This window comes from Canis lupus, chromosome 2 (assembly GCF_003254725.2).
Source record: "Canis lupus dingo isolate Sandy chromosome 2, ASM325472v2, whole genome shotgun sequence".
Taxonomy (NCBI): Eukaryota; Metazoa; Chordata; class Mammalia; order Carnivora; family Canidae; genus Canis; species Canis lupus.
Genome location: NC_064244.1, coordinates 74663592 through 74672236, shown reverse-complemented (window position 1 = coordinate 74672236; position 8645 = coordinate 74663592).

Here is an 8645-nt window from a genome sequence, read left to right as displayed (position 1 = left end):
AACTGGATTGAAATTACTGAACTATATCGTGGAGTCAAAAGGAACCCAAAGGAACTTTTTTTGAAACACCAAATTACTAATGCCACTTGATGTTCTGGAATTGGTTATGGTTGTCCTAACAGGTGCTTATGTAAAATAAGCATCTATAAAGGGCAGGGTAGAATGAAACCAGGGTCTTTTGCTATGAAGTCCAAAACGGAAGCTAGAGTGGAGCGCTTTTAATGTTGGAGCCTCTCATTCAAGTCTTGTGACTAGTGAATACATAGTTGGAAAACTTAGAGGCTGATGCTCATTCTTTTACACACAAAGTTCAAAACAGTGAGTGTCAAGGTGAAAACAAAACACAAATCTTTGAAATTTGAAGAAAGGAACTTTCTGTGAGCTGACATTTCCATAAGCATATAGTACACACGTGGAAGTAGCTCTTATCTAGAAAGCAACCAAAACCTGGCAAAAGAGTGAAAATAGTGTCACCTGGTGGTCAGAGCTGGGACTAGTCTGGCAATGCCTTCAAAGATTGCTAGCCTTTTATAATTTTCCAGTTTTTAGTTTTTCAACAAACATGTAAAAGGAACCTCTGGAATACTAGAGAAAAGACAGAAGAACTACTTTTTTTAATAGCACTGGTGTTCCTAGTATCATTTCTGAACATAAGTTTTCATAGGGACTTGCTCATTTCAGAAGGCCCAAAAATGTTAATCATGGGATAGAATGTGATAGAAAGTGTTAGCTAAACCTATAATGGAAACTACTCTGCAATATATATGTGTATCAAATCAACACATTGTATACCTTGAACCTACACAAAGTTATACATTAATTATATCTCAATAAAGCTATTGATGGGGGTGAGAAAAAAGAGGCTTACTACCTTCCTTCATATGACTGTAGTTAGTTGACCATTGAACATGGGTTTGAACTGCATGGGTCCACGTCTATGTGGATTTTTTCCTGATAAAGTACAGGGCTGCCTAGTTGACCCTGTTAGTAGAGCATGTGATTCTTGATCTCAAGTTCATGAGTTCCAGCCTCACAATGGGCCGAGCTTACTCAAAAAATAAATAAGGGTATTTAAAAGATAAATACTATATATGTATTTTCTCTTATGGTTTTGATAACTTTTTCCTCTAGCTTACTTTATGGTAAGAATATATAGTATATAATACACAAAATATGTGGTTTATATTTTCAGCAAGACTTCTTGTCAACAGAAGTCTATTAGTAGTTAAGTTTTGGGGGCCAAAAGTTGTACACAGATTTTTAACTGTGCCAGGGTCGGCATCCCTAACTCCCCATGTTGTTCAAGTATCAACTGTAGTCTTCTTGGTTAGGTCATGGGAAATCCCACCTTTAAACAATCCCATTCTTAGGGTCTGTAAGATTCTACATTCTAACAGTTTTCTGATTAAAATAGGAATGCCCAAAGGGGAGAGGAAATGCGAAGACCTGGGTTCTGAAATGCCAGTATACTAATTGAGTGATTTTGGGAAACGACTCTTTGAGTTGGCCCACCCGACTTCATAGAGTTGTTGTTGGATCCTAAATCTTTATGTCTTATAGTTAACACCCATCTGTGGGATCAGCAGCCTTGGCCTAGCTTAACTCTCTTCCCTTCTTCCCAGGGCAGAGGATTCTGCTCCAGTTCCCTTTGGGGTAGAGCAGCAGCTGGAACAGCAGCGAGTTAGGGAAGAAACACACAGAACATGCCTTCAAAAGCTGGTTAAAGTTAAAAGTGAAGGTGAGCCAAGTAAAACTGGTCAGTTATTAAAATTATTGAATTCAAGTGACTTACTATAAATTTTATAAAGAAAAGTTTGGGAAAAAAAGTAAATTTGGTGAGCTGGCCAATAAGTGAATAGGCCTGTTTGATGAAAACCTCTCTGGGCCTTTGATTTTTTTATTTAAAAAAAATTAATAACATTAATCTCACAGAGATGTATTATAAGGATTAAGTTAGATCATTTATTTAAAGTGCTTAGCACAGGGACACTTGGGTGGCTCAGTTGGTTAAGCATCTGCCTTAGGGACAGGTCATGCTCCCAGGCTCAGCGGGGAGCCTGCATCTCCCTCTCCCTCTGCTCGGTGCTCCCTTGCTTGTACTTTCTTCCTGTTGGATAAATAAAATCTTAAAAAGTGCTTAGCACAATGTCTGGTACATGAAAAGATGCTGCTATTCTATTATTATGAGCACCATTAGGCACTAGGAAAGGTTGGCTTAATAATCCTTACAGTACTGCAAGGACTTTGATTTGCTCAAGATCACATAGTAAGTTTAGACACAGATCTGGCTCTAAGACTCATAGATATATTTTAAAATCCATACATTTTTTGAAAAACAAAAACCAACTTTGGATTGTGAAACATTAACACCAGTACAAACAAGTGCATTAAAAACAGAGATTAATGAATAATTATAAAGCAAACAACCACAAAGCACCACACACCAAGGCAGAATCTTATGTCTTTCATAATATTGTTGCACATGTATTCTGACACATGTGCACGAGCTCCTCTAGGCTATAACTGTAAGGAGTGGCAATATTGGAAAATAGGGTATATGTGTGTTCAAATTTACATTAAAGACCAACTTTTTAAAAAATTCAATTAACATAGTAAATTATTAGTTTCAGAGGTATAATTTAATGATTCATCAGTAAGAAATAACACCCAGTGCTCATTCCATCAAGTGCCCTCCTTCATGCCCACACCGTTACCCCATCCCCCTAACCCACGTCCCCTCCAGCCACCCTATTTGTTCCCTAGACTTAAGAGTCCCTTACAGTTTGTCTCCCTGATTTCGAAAGATAAACTTTTGTAACAGGGTTGTTCTAATTTACTCTGCCACCAGGAGTGTGAGTTCATGTTGCTCCATCATCAATACTCGCCATCATTAGACTTATCGCCACCACTCATCAGGGTGGCATTTCATTGTGATTTTGGTATGTATTTCCCTGATTACAAATGAAGTTAAGCACTTTCCTTATGTTCAGTAATCACTGGAACATCTTTTATAATGTGCTGACTCATGATTCAAGTCTCTTTTGCCCAGTCTTCTATTGAGTTATCCCCTGTTCTTCTACTCTGCACCTCCCGAATAGCACAGAGCAGAGGGAGGACAGGTACTAAGGCTTACTCTTTGTTGGGAATACCCACAGTACTAGACAGAGCTGTCCACAGAGTAGGGCTTAATAAACACATGCTGATTGATTGGCACAGGTTCATCATCCTTATGCGCAATCCCCAAACACAATTCTTGGTTAGGAAAACCAAGAATTTTGAAATTAAGTTGGTACAAAATTCACTTGGAGGCAAAACCTGAACTGACATGAAGCTGTTTAATAGTTTTTTATCATGTTTCCCTGCAGAAACATTAAATGTAATTGACTATGGAACACTATGGTTTAGGACTATGGTCTGAGAAGCTGCCCAAACCCAAAGAGATAATATCATATACAATTTAAAGTACCTATTCCCCACGGTAGTTTCCTAAAATCAAAAAATTTCTGAACTGTTGAACACATCTGGCCACAAAGATACTGAATATGGGATTCTGGACCTATCATTTATTGAATTCTTTTTTTTTAAGATTTATTTATTTATTTATGATAGACATAGAGAGAGAGAGAGAGAGAGAGAGAGAGAGAGAGAGAGAGGCAGAGACACAGGAGGAGGGAGAAGCAGGCTCCATGCTGGGAGCCCGACGTGGGACTCGATACCGGGACTCCAGGATTGCGCCCTGGGCCAAAGGCAGGCGCCAAACCGCTGAGCCACCCAGGGATCCTCATTTATTGAATTCTTATAGTGTTCTTGGCTTTAGGATAAATGTTTTACATATACAATAGATCTGTGGTCAAGATTAAATAAGATAGCTATCAGCCTTTTCACATTTTATATAGGAGACACCAGAGGCTCAGATAAGTTCAATAATTTGCCTAGTCACACAGCACCGCTGAGATTCAGGTTTCCAGAAATGAGTTTATCTTGTAAAATGTGACACTACAGACTAATTGAAAGGTATCACTGAAACATACTTAAGAGCAGTTAGTGAGGGCAGCCTGGTGGCGCAGCGGTTGAGCACTGCCTGCAGCCCGGGGTGTGATCCTGGAGACCCTGGATCGAGTTCCATGTCAGGCTCCCTGCATGGAGCCTGCTTCTCCCTCTGCCTGTGTCGTCTCTCTGAATAAATAAAAAATCTTAAAAAAAAAAAAAAAAGAGCAGTAGTGAGCCAAACTGGGTGCCTGCACCATATTCACAGAGAAAGGCAATCAAGCTGGATTAGTCAGAGTAACGAGGAGCACACCGGTTTCTAGTGATGAGAACGTGGAGGTCCAGAGAGGGCAAGAGGAATGCCCGAGGCCTCACAGCTAATCAGTCTGATGAGCTTGAAGATATTAATTTTAACTGTAACAGGGCTTTCTGTCACAAGACACCAACAATACTGCATTGCTCTTTCTATAGACTTATGAGACAGTGGAACTGTTATTTCTGAAAATGTCTTTATTTAAAGCAAAGAAGTTTCAAATAAGGGCAATGCTCAAATTGCCCTTTATCTTGCAGACTTACATATTCTTACCTCCAGTGTCAGAGGATGTACTTTTTGTTCAAGATGCACTGCTTCACCAGAGCCTCCCACTCCATGCATTCTCTTCTCTGGGGCCCTGGTGCAGTAGTGGCCACCTCCTCCCACGCTTTTAACCCTTTCTGTTCTCAGGAGGCCCTTCTAATCTTAACCCTCCCCCCCCACTTCATCTCTCTATTCCCTTCTAGCTATCCTGTTCCCTCATTTAGCCAGCCGAAGAATACTCCTCACTACTCCACTTTCTCACCTCCCAGCTAAGCCACTCTTGGATTCTTGACCTGGCGTAACTATATGAGATAGTAAATGTTTGTTCTGAACTAAGTTTGGCACTTTATATAAGGAATGGAGAAAACCCTAAAGCACAAACATTCTCATTACTGAGTAAATGATGGTAACACTCTTAGGTGGGAAAGCCTTGAATTTTTTTTTTTTTTTTTTTTAAGATTTTTACTTATCCATGAAAGAGAGAGGGAGAAGCCATGCAGGGCAGAGGTAGACTCCCCCCTGAGCAGGGACCCTGATGCAGGCCTCGATCCTAGAACCCTGAGATCACGACCCGAGCTGAATGCAGACATTTAACTGAGTCACCAAGGTGCCCCACTCTCATTTTTTAAGAAACATGAGAATTCATTCTGGAGAGCAAGTCCTACTGAATATCATCAACTTAGAAAGTCTTCCATTTTCCCACATTCCTTAGGAAACTTGGGAGAACTCCCACTGCAAGTTAACTTATGAATATAAAGAATGAAGGAAAGTTTTTTTTTTTTTTTTTAAGATTTTATTTATTTATTCATAGAGAGAGAGGCAGAGACACAGGCAGAGGGAGAAGCAGGCTCCACACAGGGAGCCCGACTCGGGACTTGATCCCAGGTCTCCAGGATCACACCCCAGGCTGCAGGCGGTGCCAAACCGCTGCGCCACCGGGGCTGCCCTGAAGGAAAGCTTTTAATGGTGTCTGTTACATTAAGAGAACCCTCCTTGAATGCAAAACCTACGAGGGTATTATCAACTCTGAAAAATCTGTCAGTGATTACTGTACAGACATGCAAGAATTCATACTGGAGGGAAATCCCAGGAATGTAATAAATACAAGGATGCCTCAGCTTCAAGCCTGCACTGAGTGGCCACAAGATCATTTATACTGGCATCAAAAAGTATAAATGTTATGAATATGGGATTACCTTTATCAATACCTCCTCCTCAGACTGGACCACTAGCTCATTAATTTTTTAGGTTTTTTTGAAGTATAAACATCGAGGTCTACAGCTATAATTAACCTTAAATTACATTCTAATAAACAAGCCACTCAATTTCGGGGTGGTCTGCAGTGCAGCAATACACAAAGAAACCCCACAACACATGAAAACCTACTCAATACAACTCATGATCTTCAACGGAGAGAGGTTGTGAATAGCTAAGAGGTTGAAATATCTGTCAAAGGAAGTTATTTTTGAAAAGTACTCGATCAATCAATCTTTGTGGGACAGCTGACAATCTCAACTATGGGGTATAGAAGCTGGGCCCTAGAATATATTAGGTAATTCATTTTTTTAAAAAGATTGAGGACCAGACCAAATGTCCTGTATCTCCACGAAAGCCATCAATTTATGATCATAGTTGAGAGCCACACAGGCACTAATGAACCCCAAACCCAGACTGCTCATCTCTCCCCTTACTACCAGCCACATGCTCAGACTTCCAGACCACACATTCAAAGCAAAAGGCAGTAAATAACATGTTTTTTTTTTTTTTTTTACATCCATTATTTCCTATTCTTTCCTTTGCAGGCACCACTAAGTCAAGCTAAACAGAACTAATAGCCAATTCCAAGAATCATACAGATCACATTGTATTACTCCCGACATCTCCTACTTGATCCCTAATTACAAGAGCAGAGGTCCTGTTTTGTTCCTTTATAGTCTACGCAAGGCTTAGCACAGCACATGGTTGGGCATATGGCAGCTACTCAGTAAGTAGCTGGTATATAGGCTACCATTTATGACCTCAATATTTTAGTTCCTTCTGCTGCAGCAGCTAGAATACACCTAGCTCCTTCACCTCTATTTCCAAAATCCTGGCTTACTTCAAGCATCATCTCCAAGAAATCTTTTCTAATTTCTACCACCTCTTATCTCCAGCATCAACCTACCTCCTCTGAATTCCCACAGATATTCTTTTAAGATTATTTATTTATTTATTCATAGAGAGAGAGGCAGAGACACAGGCAGAGGGAGAAGCAGGCTCCACGCAGAGCCCGACGTGGGATTCGATCCAGGGTCCCCAGGACCACACCCTAGGCTGCAGGCGGCACTAAACCGCTGCACCACGGGGGCTGCCCTCCCACAGATCTTTAAGCCAGACTCGGCTCCCTTTCTGGCATTGTACTTGCTTTTTGCCCACCTGGTTTTCCTTATCAAACTGCAAACCAAAGCCCAGAATCCAAATCTCTCAATATAGGTCAAATCTTAGTTGTGTGAATACAGGGACTGCACTTAGGGAACTCAACTAGAAGGGAATGTACACACCCTCTCATTCTTTTCATTCATCTATTTTCCCCCAAATACTGTCATTAACACATTGAAGAGCCACCCAGAAATTTTGTAGAACACTATCAAAGATCTTTAAAAGTATTCTCCCAATTATTTGGGCATTCTCAACTTAGAGCTGCCTTTAAACTAAAAATGAATATTCTCTTCCCTCTTCAAGATCAGATGTGTATCAATTTACATCAAGATTTCAAAGGCTAGAGGAATAAGCTCAGGTGCAATGAGCCTGATGTTAGAAGAAACGAGGCAGTGAGTCACCAAGGCCTCGTGAAACCCAAACACCTTGCTGCTGATGAGACACTGCCAGTAGAACTAAGTTCATGTCCCCAATTGTTTACTTGATAGATGCCCAAATGTGACCTAGAGCCAGCAATTCAGCATCACCTGGAAGCTTATCAGAAATGCCGACTCTCTAATGGTACAGCCACCTTAGAAAACAGTTCAGCAGTTCCTGAAAATTTTAAAGTTAACATATGACTGAGATTTGCTGTACAACACTGTGTTGAAATTAACAATACTGCAGTCTGCACTTAAAAATTAAGACAGTTGGAGCACCTGGCTGGCTCGGTCAGTAAAGCACACAAATCTTGATCTTGGGGTCATGAGTTCAATCCCCACACTGGGTGTAGAGATTTTTTTTTTTTAAGATTTTATTTATTTATTTATGAGAAACAGGGAGAGAAGCAGAGACACAGGCAGAGGGAGAAACCGGCTCCCTGTGAGGAGCCTGATGCAGGACTGGATCTCAGGACCCCAGGATCATAACCTGAGTCAAAAGCAGATGCTCAACCACTGAGCCACCAGGTACCCTGTAGAGATTACTTTAAAAATAAAATAAAAATCTTAAGAAAAAAATTTAAGAGGGTAAACCTCACATTAAGTGTCCTTACCATAATTTTTTTTTAAAGATTTTTTTTACTTATTCATAGAGACACAGAGAGAGATGCAGAGACACAGGAAGAGGGAGAAGCAGGCTCCATGCAGGGAGCCCCACGTGGGCCTTGATCCGGGGTCTCCAGGATCACACCCTGGGCTGCAGGCAGTGTTAAACTGCTGCGCCACCAGGGCTGCCCACCACAATTATTTTTTTTAAGTCACCATATGACCCAACAATTCTCCTCCTAAAAATCCAGTCCTTACAAAAACAAAAACGCATGTCCACACAAAATCTTGTACATAAGTGTTCACAGCAGCAGGGTTCATGATAGCCAAAAGGTAGGAATGACCAAATGCCCATCAATTCATGAATACAAAAAAATGTGGTTATGTCCACATAATGGAGTATTATTCAGCCATAAAAGATAAAAGGATCTGATACAAGTAACTGGGATGAACCCTCAATACATACTAAATGAAAGAAACCAGTTACAGAAGTCCATGAAACATATGATTTCATTTATATGAAATGTAAATAGAGACAAAGTAGATTAGTGGTTGCCAGAGATTTTGCAGCAGATTTGGTGAATGGGGGTAGCTGCTAACGGGTACAAGGTTTCTATTTTGGCATGATAAAAACGTCC